The 16,351-nt window shown below is 35.2% G+C and overlaps 1 protein-coding gene across 2 annotated transcripts in view; it reads right to left on the reverse strand.

Moving 5' to 3' along the window:
* LOC143226400 (nuclear hormone receptor E75-like) overlaps window positions 1-16,351 on the reverse strand; it is a 90,341-nt gene that overhangs the window by 65,573 nt on the left and 8,417 nt on the right. The window contains exon 1 of one of the 2 annotated variants that reach the window (XM_076457324.1): window positions 1,488-2,058. The exons of the other annotated variant lie outside the window; for it this stretch is intronic. The gene's annotated coding sequence lies outside the window, so the exon portion shown is untranslated. Of the gene's footprint in view, window positions 1-1,487; window positions 2,059-16,351 lie in introns of those variants that run through there. 2 annotated transcript variants of the gene reach the window in all.

Here is a 16,351-nt window from a genome sequence, read left to right on the forward strand (position 1 = left end):
AGTGGCAAATTAAATAATTAAAACAGATTTCATATGACGATTTTGCTTAGATATGAATAATATTAAATATAAGATTCATTTGTAAGGTATTTCATATTTTTCAATCCACAAGTTTCCTAATTTTATTTTTATTAAAATAACAAGTGTGACTGCAATGTATAAGTGGTCGAATGAAGAAAAGTTACCAAGTTTTGATAACAGAATTATTGTAACAAGAGAAATCTTACAAAACATACGAACCGATTACAAAATTTAATATTATAAGCTCGCGATCTTATAAAACATTATACCAATGATAAAAACTCACCTTGAACACTGCACGGCCTTGAGAAAGTGAAAACAGCTTTGAACCTGCCCTTGAATAAGATACAATAGGGCAATTTTTTTGTGTGTGTCTGTGTGTGTACGATTCTTAACAAATCAAAGTGCTTCAAGTCTATTAAATATCTAAATAAACTGTGGCCATGACCAGCGTTGGCGATTCGGTCAAGGCCAAAAAATTTAAGTTGATGTAGTGGCGCCACCTAGTATATGAAAGATACAAAACTGAGGGAATGTATTTCAGTCTAGAGACACTTTTTTGAGCTTTGGTAAGCACAGTTACATTCACAAGTGATTATTACTATATAAAAAGTGATTACGAAATAAAATATTAAAAAAAGACAAAACATGCCTTTGAAAATAGAAATGTGTAGTTTTCCTTCATTAACCTCTACTTTAACCGTAAATATAAAATATAAGCCATTTTCAATTCCAACAGTATTTTACGAGAGTCTGAAAACAGAATTCGCAATTAGCTTTTCAGGTATAAATTTATGTCAGTTATAAACAGTTTAATGCAATCAGGATACGCGAATCAATAAATGTATTATTTATTAGTTATACTGTTCATTTACTTTAAATTTATTCAACCATCCCTTTAAAGTGGAATACAATATTATTGCGTTAGTGACTACGTCATCACAACTGACCTTGGCCTTCACAAACAGAAAAACAGGAGTTGTTGAGAAATCTCACTCGCAAGTATTACAATAGTGTTATTTTAGCTTGGCTTTATGCCAAACGTACCGTTACTTGTTTAAATAGGGTGAAACAAAATATCTGTGTTTTTGTAGTAAAATATCACGCTATTCATAACATAAGAACTACTAAATATTTAATTTTACCTTTCATTATCACACGTGCAACAGTGACGTTTTATTATATGGTTAAACTTTACAATTATACAAAGGCAGAAGTAACTCGCTTTAGATTCCTCAAGATTTTTTGGAGTTTTGCCAGACATTGTACTAAAAGTAGGTCAAATGAGTGAGCGGATAATCAAGCCAGTAATTAATTTAGGCTAGAAAAAAAATTGCTAGATGTAATAAACCTTTACTTACAATTACAAAATCTGCCATAATAACTACTTGGGAGTTTTTAAACATATATTAATATAGTATTTCTAAAACAAGTAAACAAATCAAACATATGGGAAAAAAGGATACATAAATTCCAATGGGATTAGACGCTAGTCCTCTAATTTTGACGAGTATCAGAAATCTGCCCAGGAAGGTTAATTTAAAATCTGATTTAAAGTTAAACAAAGATCACTTTTGAATACAATTTATTACGCAATATTGACGTAGTTTACTCCGATTGTTGTCTAATCACAGTAGAATAAACGACGACAAACAGTTTAACTTCAAGTTATATGTTGTTCAAAGGTTATGATTTTATCTGAAACTTTCAGACATTTCTGTACACAATCTTCCAGTTCGTGAACGGCAATACCTCCTTTTATGTTCCTTATCATATACAAAATATGTATGGCATTTTACCAACTGTTTACAAGCTAGTTGTGAAACGGCCACAATTTCAAGGTTACCTTTGATAACAAATACCTACAAAGCCCAGTTAACTACGTTCTGTCTTTGTTGCTCATAACACTGTAGAAGCTCGCAGAAAGTAGGTTTGCTAATCTTTATCTTTGTAGACACCACATACACAAGAAGAGCTACGGAGAGTATCCCAAATTGGAGCAATTTGTGATGCTTTTCTACGAAGTGAGGCTAAAACGTCATGATCATGCGTAGAGGTCCGCACGTGATAACTGGCCTTGAACATCAACTACGTAGAGGTGAAGACCAAAAGAGACTACACGTTTGTCACAAGTCAAGCGTATTAACGTTATTGAACCTATAATTGATAATACAGTTCTAAATTTATTTACGCTTTTTACCTTTAGTGTAATTCTACACTGAAGTTTACTTAAAGGTTTATTTATAAGTGTGATTTTCTTTCATTAGTGTCGTTTAGACCGCATCCGAAACTCCAAAATTCGCATCATCGTCTTTCCTTGTGTACACAATTAGAGGATTAAGTTGTGAGCTTTAGTTACAAACATGACGTTTCTACTCGTTCCAAATAACTGCTATGTTTTGTAACGATTAACATGGGTCATACGAAACCGAGTAAAACTTTTTTATTGTTTGTTTGTTCTTAATTAACCCAAACTAGTTATTAGATTTCGCCTAGAGCTCAAAGAAATTTTGGCTTTGTCTTTGCAAAAATGAAGTTTTTACAACATTTTATCACTATCTTCGTACAAACCGGCGTTTCGCACGTTGTGTCAGAAGACAACTGCTGTATTTTTATAAAGTCGTCGACTCCAAAGTTAAGCTAAATAACTTATACAAACAATTAATATACAAGTTTAATTAACAGCAGAAAAAAAATTAAGAAACGAGTTTCCCGCTGGTACAGCGGTAGGTCTAGTGATTTACAACACTAAAATCAGGGGTTCGATTCCTCTCGGTAGACTCAGCAGATAGCCCGATGTGGCTTCGCTATAACAAAACACACACATGAAGAAACGTTATAGTAATGAGAACAAAACACTTTAAATACACAGTTTCCTGTTTTATATGTATCTTCGAGTATGAATTTGAAAATAAGTAATTCACGAGATAATCATAGCTGTTATGAAGTCGCGATGGAACTAAGTTTATTATTCGGACAGTGTTTAATTTTTCGCAGGTAAACAACAGTTTCATTGTCATAACTTACTTCGTTTTAATGATGATGACGCTAGAAAGTTAATAAAACTAGTGGTAGAATAGAGAAACTTTCCGAAGTTTGAAGAAATGAAAATTAAGTAGAAATACTAGAATGGATGGTGTAATGTTTGTTTGTTAAATTTTTTGCAAAGTTACTCGAGGCCTATCTCAGCTATCCGTATTGAATTTTAAAGTGGTAGACTTGAGAGACTGCGAGTCAACATCACTCACCGCCAAATCCTGGGTTACTTTAAACGAATAGCGAAACTGACTATCTTATTCATTATAACGCTCCAACTGCTGAAAGAGTGAGCAATTTCGATAATAAGATTTTATCCACAGATTATGAGTCAGTCGCCCTAAACACCAGGCCCAGATGATTCAGGAAGGATTCATTAAGATGTTGACCAAGTAAGGTTATTGATATCATTCAGAGTTAGAGTTTCTGTGAGCTAATAAGCAAGTTAGTCAGATTTTTTATCAATCAATGAGATTCATGTTAAACTTTATTGGCGTATTAGGCTTGCAGTAGTTTTACGGCTTATGTTGAAAAGTTTTGTATTCGAAGTTAGGCCTACAGCTGAACTTGGCAATAGCAAACGTTAAGGAAGAAATAAATAATTTTCTTTATTATTATATTGACTGAATTTCATTTTATTTTTGTCAAATAATAAAAAAAAATCTGACAAATGATCACAGGTGGTCTTATCTATTGGACAAATTGGGCAATTGGTCGGGACCCTACACATGGAAAACCCCATTGTTACACTTTTTAATCTACTTCTGAGTTTTCTTATCATTATGGGGCCCCATTTGTTGAATTCTGCCCGGGGCTCCAGAATAACTAAAACCGCTCCTACACAAATGATAAATCAACATTACATCACTATGTAACAACGCAACAGTCTTTCCGATGTAAAATGTTAACACCTTAAAATCGTAAGGATTTGTTTAAACAGAAATTTTAGAACTTCCGAGACAAGGAAGTTCTTTCTATTTAATGTATTAGAAAGCAAACGAATATGGATCAGTTTGGAACACCAAAACCATCCAAAAAGAGACCTGTAACTAAAGTCTAACTGTGATAAGCAAAGTGCGGGGTCTCGTAATAAATGAGAATCTAAGAGCACAAATATCAGTGGAAAGGCAATCAAATAAAATTCCAGACAAGGAAGTTCTTTCTATTTAATGTATTAGAAAGCAAACGAATATGGATCAGTTTGGAACACCAAAACCATCCAAAAAGAGACCTGTAACTAAAGTCTAACTGTGATAAGCAAAGTGCGGGGTCTCGTAATAAATGAGAATCTAAGAGCACAAATATCAGTGGAAAGGCAATCAAATAAAATTCCAGACAACAGTATGAAATATAGTCAAGAAGGATCTTTGTCTGGAAACTATACCAACAGGTTATGGATTCAACAAAATAAAGTTTCACGTTAAAGGTCTCGTTAAACTGTCATATACTTCAAATGACTGGAGTATTTTCCAATGAATCGGGTATTCGCGCTATTCTATACGAAGACACACAAGGACTGGAATTCGACCATCTTCGTACACCAGATGGATTATGAAAGTAAGAAGAAAGAAGTATATGATTTGGAGTTAACAGGCTCGTGACGAAGTCTTTTGCAATGAAAAATACTCTGTAGAGATGTTGTCAAGATACAGGGTCGTCAGGTAAAGAAAGATCAGACGTAGTGATATGAATTGCAACGACGAGGTGAGACACCATAATCGTTTTAATATAATACACTCAACCTCTGTATGTTATCTGTGGATACATATATGAGCAAATACACACAGTTTTTGTCTTTAATATCAACAACTATTTACATTTATTACAAATAAATCTGCAAAAATAACATGAATCCGATTTCGTTTAAAAAAAAACTGTTATTACATTTTACTTCAATAACATTATTGTATCAAAATGTTTACAGAACAGACAGTGTCACTGCCAGCAGGCCCGGCATGGCCAGGTGGGTTAAGGTGTTCGACTCGTAATCCGAGGGTTGCGGGTTCGAATCCTGGTCGCCCAAACATGCTCGCCTTTTCAGCCGTGGTGGTGTTATAATGTTACGGTCAATCCCACTATTCATTGGCAAAAGAGTAGCCCGAGAGTTGGCGATGATGACTAGCTGCCTTCATTCTATTCTTACATGGCTAGCACAGATAGGCCTCGAGTAGCTTTAGGCGAAATTTAAAAAAACAAACAAACACTTCCAGCAATTAATAGTTAAGAGCTTTTATTATGATATTCCTATCTGCATCTGATGGTATTTCTTTCACCGTTCTCTTCTGAAAAGCCTAACATATTTAACCCGATTTTATTTCAGGACATTGACTAATACTTTTAAACTTATATAAGCTTTCTAGTGTATCAAAACAGTTAAGCTTATTTTAGCCCAAAATAGAGGGCATTAATTCTCTTTTAACCAATCAATGGGTTTGTTTAAGAATGTATTTGGTTATTTCTTAAAGTGGTTAGAAAATCTCTTCAAATATTTCGCATGCAGTTGGCAATTAAAGTGAATTTTTAAGAGAATGAAACAAGTGATGCAGTGTTTTAATCCTCAGAAAGTATATGGTATTCTAAGGTGCACTTAAAACAAACAAGTATTATAACCACGAAAGAGAAGGTTCAGTTTGATACGATATGCAAAGTGTAAATAATTCTGACTCAACCAGAAATAAAATATTAGACTGAAATAACGTGTTTTATAAATAAAAATTAACATTCTGTTTCAACACAAGAAAAATAAAACTTGGAATAAGTGAGCAGACGACTTCATTAAACACATTTTTTGTGAATGTTATATAAATTCTGTTCAATGTTCTAGAAATTTCCAAATGCCGTGTTACCGGGCATACTCCAGTAAAGGAAAAAAAGAAACTAGAGTATTCATCTTTGTTCCCCACGTACGACCAGTAGTCAATGGCACGTGGGCATATCATAGACGTTCCATCCTATGTAGTGATGTATAACTATTTCAAAGTTTTGATTATGTACTTCTGTACTGTCATGGCGGCTATACATGGTCCAGAAAATTTCATTAACTTTATGTTGTTCTAGGTTACTTTGAGACCTTGTTCTAAGAGTAGAGAAACGCATTCTTGACTTGCAAGAATATTCCAGCACAGGATCACATGTCTGGATTAAACCATGGTATGTAAGGTTGGGGAACAGCTGATTAAAGCAACCTAAGAACAAGGAGTCATGAGGTAACACTGTCTCCTGAACAAATAATGGTTTGTTTTAAATTTCGCATAAAGCTACACGAGGGTTTTCTGTTTCTAATTTAGCAGTGAAAGAATATCTGCCTTTCCTCTAGTGGGAACGTTATTATGTGACGGTCAGTCCCATTATTTGTTGATAAAAGAGTAGCCCAAGAGTGAAAGGGTGAATATGTTTGGTGAGACGGGGATTCCAACCCGTCACCCTCAGGTTGCTATTCGAACACCCTAACCGCCTAACATTGCCTGGTTCCTTGCAGTCAGATAAAAAGGAGCTTGCTGTGTTTCCTATTATTGCACGACAGGATTTGAATAGTTTTTCTTTACTGCGCAATCAACCCACTATTAAAAAATATGCTTTATCCTTCTAATACATAGAGTCATTCACCAGTACCTAACTTCGGCGACTGCATTTCCATTATGGTACCAAGACCTAGGTATCAGTGATTAACAGCTGGTAAACAATATGGCTGCACTACAACACCTGGCAGAATTTGTAGCAGGAGAGCTAAAGTCAGTGGTTGACAGATTATAAATATGCTTTTATATCAGAAGAATGTTTTGGGAAGAGGGTGAGTCACTGTACCTACATCCGTGTGCTTCTTATTTTCTGGAAAATTACTCAGTATGACAACTCGAATTGTATTACCACTGAAACATCTCCTATCAGACATAGAATTTCTTTAACATCGCTTCGATGGTATATTCCTTCAAGAAACTTCTCAATGAAGATCTACTCATGATCTGATAATATAACATTAGATTACGCCTTTCCATGTAGAAATTACAGATAATCTGCTTAAAGGTTGAAGTTCTCATGGGCTTCTCGTTTTTGAGCATCAAATTCATGATTTGTTGTTTATTAAAACACCCAAAGGAACATTCATGGTATTCTCTTATATCACCTCTGAAAGTTAGTGGGCTGTTCTGCTCTATACTTCCAAGATTAGACTGTAGTAGTTTATGAATAAACATTTGGTTTCTTAGGGCCTGGCATGGCCAAGCGCGTAAGGCGTGCGACTCGTAATCCGAGGGTCGCGGGTTCGCGCCCGCCTCGCGCTAAACATGCTCGCCCTCCCAGCCGTGGGGGTGTATAATGTGACGGTCAATCCCACTCTTCGTTGGTAAAAGAGTAGCCCAAGAGTTGGCGGTGGGTTGTGATGGATAGCTGCTTTCCCTCTAGTCTTACACTGCTAAATTAGGGACGGCTAGCACAGATAGCCCTCGAGTAGCTTTGTGCGAAATTCCAAAACAAACAAACAATTGGTTTCTTAGTTGCAAGCAGTTAAGTTACCATAGGCATTGATAGCAATGATGCCTCTTGTGAATATAACACTTTGAAAAAACAACACCAAAAACGTTCATCTTATTTCATCACATAAGACAATTGAAATTATACTTTTTCAAATGCGACCAGTGGCATAAGTCTGTGGACTTACAATGCTAGAAACCAGTTTTCGATACCCGTAGTGGCCAGAGAATAGGTAGCCTACTTTGTAGCTTTGTGCTTAATTGCAAAAAAAAACAAACCTTCCAAAAGTTTTAGTGAAGTTGGTTATCTAATAGACTGTTTTTATCATAATCATAAAGTCTAAAAACAGTAAGTTATTTCTTCACAGAAATGAGTTACTGTTGTACTTTCCCAAGAAGGTTTATGTTTGTTTGTTTAGAATTAAGCTCAAAGCTACACAATTGGCAATCTGTGCTCTGCCCACCACAGGTATTGAAATTCGATTTTTAGCGATTTGAGTGTACAGACATACAAAAACTAATGTACACTTCTTCATATGTATTTATAAAGTACACTCGTTCTAATTATAGGCATCTCCTGGGTTTTCAAAAATTCTAAATGGCGCTATATGTCTGACTGGAAGGCCTCTTCCAGTCGTTGTTGTAAAACAGTTGTTAAGGTCTGGAAAGTGCTAGTCTTCAGTAAACAGGCGCACTCTTCTCACAAATAGGTACACTGTATCTTGCAAAAACGTTACATTATTGTATACTTAAATTTAAATACATGTATGTTTGAACATGTAGTGCACCACAATATCTAAATTGTAGCATGTTGTACTTTTTATCTGGCTTAGGCACATGTGTATATAGAAGGGGACGTCAAGTTTGGTTTGGTTTCTTTTGAATTTTTTGCCAAGCTACACGAGGGCTATTTGCCCTAGCAGTCCCTAATTTAGCAGTTTAAGACTAGAGGGACGGCAGCTAGTCATCACCACCCACCACAAACTCTTGGACTACTCTCTTACCAACGAATAGTGAGATTGATTGTAACATTATAACGTCCCAACGGCTGAAAAGGCGAGCATGTTTGGTGTGACGGGCATTCGCACCCGCGACCCTCAGATTTGTTGGTAAAAGAGCAGCCCAAGAGTTGGCGGTGGGTGATGATAACTAGCTGCCTTCCCACTAGTCTTACACTGCTAAATTAAGGACAGCTAGCACAGATAGCCTTAGTGTAACTTTGCCCGAAATTCAAAAACAAACAAAAAAACAGGTTCCGTAGCAGCAAAAGTCGCTTATCCTATAAAAGGCATAAGTACACATTTATAAATAATATATAATAATATATATGTTTGATTTCTATGCTGTTACAACTTAATAATGTTCATTGTTTTAAATATCACACAACAAAACATTACGGTGAAGACTGAACTAATTGTAAGTAGTGGGAATCCCTTGCTTTGCGGGATTTATTTTAGTTACATCCACTGGTTACAGCTGTGTAAATAATAATGTTTTGGGTCATTCCAGTTCTTGAAATAATTTACTTACGCTAATGTGATTATGCTTATTTTTAGAGTTTACCGAAACAGGACTCTACAAAGATAATAATGCTTCTCAGTGTTCTATTTCTTTGTTTCATAATTTGCATATATATATATATATATATTTAGTTTTATGAGTTGTATGCATGAGTTATTCCTATTTTAGGAAGATTTTAGCATGAAAGATTGCATGCATGTTTGTTTTTGAATTTCGCGCAAAGCTACATAAGGACTATCTGCGCTAGCCGTTCTTAATTCAGCAGTGTAAGACTAGAGGGAATGCAGTTAGTCATCACCACTCACCGTGAACTCTTGAGCTACTCTTTTACCAACGAATTGTGGGATTGACCGTTGCATTATAACGCCCCCACGGCTGAAAGGGCGAGTATGTTTGGTGGGATTCGAATCCGCGACTCTCAGATTACGAGTCGCATGCCTTAACCACGTGGCCATAGAAATATTTAAGCCATTTCTAAATAAGCATCTCTTAAATTAAACGTACGTGGTTTGCTTGATGTTAAACGCAAAGCTACACAATGGGTTAACCTTAATCTCCTCACCACGGGTATCGAAACACGATTTTTAGCGTCTTAAAATTGCAGTTTTATTGTTGAGTCACTTGGGGTATACATATCTGTAACAATAATTTATCATAACCTTGAGTACACTGGCGTTTTATATTTTAACTTGTATTGTTTATTATACGATCAGCTTAAATACCGTTTCTCTCAAACTTTATATTCTAAAATAGGACTAATAAATTCTGGAATTTATTGAAATTTAAGTGTTGAAATTCCTTTATAAATAAATAAAGAGAGCGAGAGGGAACGAATATGAACATATTGCTTTTACGAAGGATATAATAACGTTGTTTGACTGATCTCTCGGCACTAGCGTCCTCTAGTGATAGGGATATAAGTGCAACAGGATATTATTCGTTGACATAATCAAGAAATTTGTAATTGCATGATGTATAATTTCTTTCACGATGATAATATACCTTTTTTTTAAAAATCAACTTAAAACAAGTTAGACTTTAAAACATTCATGAAATATTCATTCGCACAACAACATGTTGTTTTTAGAATTCAAGACAATAGCGAGACTCGAAATGTTGGATAATTCTCAGTCTAATAAATTGAGTTGAAGAGATACATTTTATTATAGGCTATTTTCAAATCAATTTACAATGTGAAGACACGTACAGCTTAGTTAACACACAACACACACGTACATGAATTAAAGGCTATTTTAGTGTCAAATCGTATAGGTTTTCTAGGGCAGTTCATAGCAATATATTTGTATAGTATATTACTAAAGGATATAATTAATTACCAAAAGTCGAATGTTCTGTTGAAGTGCGTAGCTTGTGTTTAATTAATTAAGTTAACATTAGATTCAAATTCTCCCTCATACTTACTCATGATGCTCATAGAGGAAATCGGTAACTAATAATAAGTTTGTTGATGTAAACATTTATTACAGTATGATATGATATACTCTCTAAAATAAGGAGTATTTCTCACTTTTACAGATGTGAAATGCTGGTACACGGTAAAATATGAATTGAGAAACTGATTTCACTCGGACAATTGTTCAATACTGGATGATAGTGTTTTAAGAAGTCACATTTTACGTTAAGGTAATAACAGTTAGAAATCTTAGAGTTCCTGTCTTCTTAAAAAAACAAAAAAGTTGCATTATTTCATAATTATTTTCATGTGAGTTAGTCCTCAATGACTTAGTGATTGTTTGTTTGTTTTTGAATTTCGCGCAAAGCTACTCAAGGGCTATCTACGCTAGCCGTCCCTAATTTAGCAGTGTAAGACTAGAGGAAAGGCAGCTAGTCATCACCACCCACAGCCAACTCTTGGGCTACTCTTTTATCAACGAATAGTGGGATTGGCCGTCACATTATAACGCCCCCACAGCTGAAAGGGCGAGCATGTTTGGCGCGACGGGGATGCGAACCCGCGACCCTCAGATTACGAGTCGCACGCCTTAACACTCTTGGCCATGCCGGGCCCATTACAGAAAGAGTAACCCAAGCAAAGAATAAAACTAAAACATATTAAACATTTTTCCACAAATAAAAGTGAAGAAAATTAAAAAAGAAAAACTTCCAGAAAGAGGGGTCCAAGTAAGAAAAAAATTCTATAAAGGTTAAGTACATTAAAGAACTCTCAGGAGAGAGAAACCAAAGGAAGAATGAAAACTAACATAAACGTTTATCTCAAAAAGAAAAAGAAACGTTCTCGAAAAGACTCCCAAGATCCAATCTAGAATATGAAAAATAAGACAAACCTAGCTATCAATATTCAAACAATTCAAACAAGAAATGGAACTTTTAATATAGTAAATAAAATACAAAATATACCAGTTTTCGTGGACATCATAATGTGAAAAAAAAAAAGAAATTCTTATTATCCCGAACTCTACTGAAATAAATGAAAAACCAATCGATGTTTGCGGATACTACCAACTTAAAACTTTAACATTTATAAATAGGACTCAAAATTGGATGTCCCGGTATGGCCAGTTGATTCAGGTGCTCAACTCGTAATCCGAGAGTCACCGAATCCCAGTCCCACCAAACATACTCGCCTTTTCAGCTGTGAGGGCGTTATAATGTGACTAGTCATCACCATTTACCATTCGTTGGTAAAAGAGTAGCTCAAGAGTTGGCGGTGGATGGTGATGAGTAGCTGCTTTCGCTCTAGTCTTACACTGCTAAATTAGGGACGGCTAGCGCAGATAGCCCTCGAGTAGCTTTTCGCGAAATTTCAAAAAAACAAACAAATAAATTTGAATAAGGATGAAATGTTTAAAAAAATTCTCAATATATATTTTTCTTCTATGTGGGCCTGGCATGGCCAAATGTGTTAAGGTGTGCGACTCGTAATCCGAGGGTCGCGGGTTCGAATCCCCGTCGCACCAAACATGCTCGCCTTTTCAACTGTGGGGGCGTTATATTATCAATATTGAGTTAATCAACTGAGTCTAAGTTACATCTCTGGTACAGAGGCTAGTGCGCGTGGTGTTGCTGACATATTATAGCATATTCTCCTTTTATTTCACTCGTGGGTTTTTAGAATAACTCATGAAGACTCAGAGATAATAAAACATTAATTATTATATATGGAGGGAGGTGTATGTGTGAAAAAGACGTAGTTGCGTGGGAGTCACCAATAGATGGACCTATCAATGAAAGAAAACAATACTTTAAGCCTCAGTATAGAACTTTGGATGGAGCTCCAAGTTGCCCAACACTACCCTAGGACATTTGTGGTGGAACTGTTTGTTTGTTTTTGAATTTCGCGCAAAGCTACACGAGGGCTATCTGCGCTAGCCGTCCCTAATTTAGCAGTGTAATACTAGAGGGAATGCAGCTAGTCATCACCACCCACCGTCAACTCTTAGCCTACTCTTTTACCAACGAATAGTGGAATTGACTGTTACATTATAACGCTCCCACGGCTGAAAGGGCGAGCGTGTTTGGTGCGACCGAGATTCGAACCCGCTAATCTCATATTATGAGTCGAGCGCCTTAACCCACCTGGCCATATCGGGCCGTTGTAAATGTTACCACAACAAATTATGCATTTGATGACTGATAAGCTGAAAGGCAATGACTGATAACATAACAGTGATAACGTAATTTTATTTTGAGAAACACACTACATGTTTCGCCTGAAAAAAACAGACCAGTGTTTTGTCGACTCATGTTGTATGTTTCACCAACTAAAATAGGTCAGTAGATTGAAAAATAACAATTTTATAATTCTGTTATCACGGTTATCAATAGTTGTCTTTCAACTTATTATTTATTATTCATCAAATGCGTAATTTGTTGTCGTAACATTTGCAATTGAAATTCCTTAACTTCACAATAGTTTAGCTCCCCGCTAGAACAGCGGTATGTATACGGAGTTAGAACACTAAAATCAGGGGTTCGATTTCCCTCGGTGGGCTCTCAGCAGATAGCCCACTGTGGTTTTGCAATGAAAAAACTCATACGCACACAAAGGTTAACCTTTAAAGAAAAAAAATATAAACTTCTGTTAGCAGAATAAGTATTACGTAGTTGAATTCTAATTCAGCTTTATAATTTTATCCAATTAGTATAACCTAAGAGATAACGTGTAAACTTTATTAGGTTCTCAATTATCAGTCGTTATTTAGAACACAGTCCAGCCTTACTTAGTTTATAAAACTATAACAACTTTTAGGTCAGAGACCTCATGGGTTAACTGATTTAATGTACTTATTTTCACAGGTATTTTTTTATTCTGTTTGTAATGGACAAGTTGTGATAAAACTAAACCACTAGAGGTCGCTGGTGTACAACTGTCACACTGACACACTTCAAGTTTTGGCGTGCAGGTGAATGAACAGGTGTCCTGGTAATGATCTACTTTTAACTAGAACACTTTCACTATATTACCTGTGTGCACCCAGACCGAGGAAAGTGGGTAAATTTCCCGAAGGTATAACGATTCACGTTTTCATGTTTACAAGTCCGTTTCGTTACGTAATACACACTTTCAGTCAACAACTTTATTAACATACGATGATAAAAGTTCGAAAATATTGAAATAAAATAAAATATTATTATTTGTTTCACCTAGTGTTTGAAAAGTTATTGTGCATGTCTCTTAAACTATATATGGAATGGCAAGTACAGATGGTTCAAACAACATTTCAAATTTGCGTTACCAAAGCCATGCAATAAATTGTAAGAGTATGAAATTATTTTCCAATACCATATTAGTCAAACATATGTTATCTGCTTGGAATTATACTAAATTAGTATAGAGTTCGTTAGCCTAAAATGATCATATAATTAGGCCAATCAAATACTGACGTATATATAACAAATAAATAAACGACATTGGTGTTGGTGTTAATTAGTGATTAACAGAAGACGTGGTATGAAAGTTCTCTGACAAAAATCTATCAGAGAATTACTTATAGCGGAAGAATACAATCAAATGCGTGCAGTGTCAGCTAGTGGAGTTTCCTTTGACTCCAGACTTTGAACGCTTATTTGCATCAGAGCTTCGGCACATTGAGATCTAATCATGTTAACGTGGTAGTTTAAAAATAGCTCTCGTAATTCTATCAGACAATGTCTCAGTATTTTGACATTTGTAAATAAAAAAGTGTCTTTGTAATTACAAAGTCCTTCTCTTTAATGTTCAGTTGCATTTTTTTGTCTTTGTATATTATATTTAGCGTTACTCTTGCATAATGTAGAGATCGTAGTCCGGAATTATCAGTTTATTCTTTAAATTTTTGTGTCCTTTAATTTCTTATGATAAGGCGAAACTTGTATTAATAAACTATATACCAAAGTAAACGGCCCGGCATGGCCAAGCGTGTGAAGGCGTGCGACTCGTAATCTGAGGGTCGCGGGTTCGTATCCCCATCGTGCCAAACATGCTCGCTCTTTCAGCCGTGGGGGCGTTATAAAGTTACGGTCAATCCCACTACTTGTTGGTAAAAGAGTAGCCCAAGAATTAGTTGTGGGTGGTGATGATTAGCTGCCTTCTCTCTAGTCTTACACTGCTAAATTAGGGACGGCTAGCACAGATATCCCTCGAGTAGCTTTGTGCGAAATTCAAAAAACAAACAACCAAAATAAATCATTACAGCTCAGCTGTTAATATTTACTTCTGCCAATATTTTCTCATTATTTAACACTTTTGTGTTAGATTTCTAGACATTATATATATATATATATACATATTAATTAGTAATCTTACAACAATTATAGATATAATCATTAGAATTTCTTTCTTCCAGATTACAATGTATTTAACCCCCCCCCCCTTGAAGGTTTACGCTGCTAAAATTCGGATTTCGATTCTAGTAGTAGGACCAACACATATATCCCATCGTGCAGCTTTGGCTTAAAAACAAAGTCTTTAAATAAAAATAATAAGCACACACACACATTTCTGGAGCTGTGAAGAAACACGTGCTTCGTTTTCATGGTGATCTATTTGTAACACAGCAATTTTTCACTCAAAGAGTTTTGAATAATATGCAACTATGATTTTAAGATAAAAGCGCAAAAATTATCCTCACAACCACAAATAATACAGGTACGATACTCACAGAAAATAATAACAGTATTAACCTCACTTTGACGTTAAGATAGTTACTGCTTAATATAAGATAGTGAAACCTCATGAAAGTCTGCTAGATGTTTTTTTTATAATTCAAGTCTATTTTTCAAATGAAAACCACTTTATATGATTCAGACTATTAATTGTTATAAGGTTGTGTGTGAAATTGTACGTTTTTCAGTTAATTTTCTTACGCTCAGAAACCGCCTTTATCTGGAAGTTTGTATGCTCTAATCTATAACCTACAATGTTATTTAAATACCGTTATTAATTCTGAATTTTTAAAGCTCAGTTTTGCTGTGGAAGTTTAAACCAATTTATATGACCCGAACTATAGATTGTTATTTTCCTACGTATAGTTATAAGGGTGAGCGGTCGTTTACCTCCGGCCTAGAAAACTACAGAACAAGCCAAATCTAGGGCGCAAATCTGTGAAAAGGATATTAGTAATTGTGTCAGAAAAGTTGGCTTCCCAGTACGTAGTTCCTGTGGGAAGAAACAGTGGTACTTATTAGTGGTAAGCTATAAAAAGTGGAAGTGGCCAAACTATATATATATATATATATATATATATAACAAGAGTCACTGAATATATGAGACAAAGACCCAGAATAGTTAATCGCATGCTTAAAGTGTAGATGGTAAATAACACAGAACATCTGTGGCATGTGGTTTTATTTATAAGTAATACAAAAGGTTGAGTAACATGTAATAAGCTTAGGAAGATAAACAAGAGAACATATATGTAGCCTATAAACACACACACATATACAGTAAGAGAGAGGGAAAGTTATCCGCATATTTATATGTTCAGGTGTAGGGGCAAACAGGGAAAACCTACTCGGGTCTCGTTTTTCATAATTAGTTTGTTTTTTGGATACGATGGATTTCGTTACACAGTCAAAAACTTGTAATTCTCTTACAAGCTCCAAAAGGGCAGACACATACACCCAAATAGATTATATGATAAATTATTTTAGGTTCCCGTTTATGTTTGTGCTGTGACTAAACTTTGACTTGTTAATAAAATGGCAAACACACATATACATAATGTACCTATAGTACATAAATATGTGTGTGTGTGTGTGCATGTACGTAATATTAGGTAGAACAAAGACAGTATCAAGAACTAAGCCTAAACTGTACCAGTATTAAATGTTCAATTACGCTT

This window comes from Tachypleus tridentatus, chromosome 9 (genome assembly GCF_004210375.1).
Source record: "Tachypleus tridentatus isolate NWPU-2018 chromosome 9, ASM421037v1, whole genome shotgun sequence".
NCBI classification, from domain to species: Eukaryota; Metazoa; Arthropoda; class Merostomata; order Xiphosura; family Limulidae; genus Tachypleus; species Tachypleus tridentatus.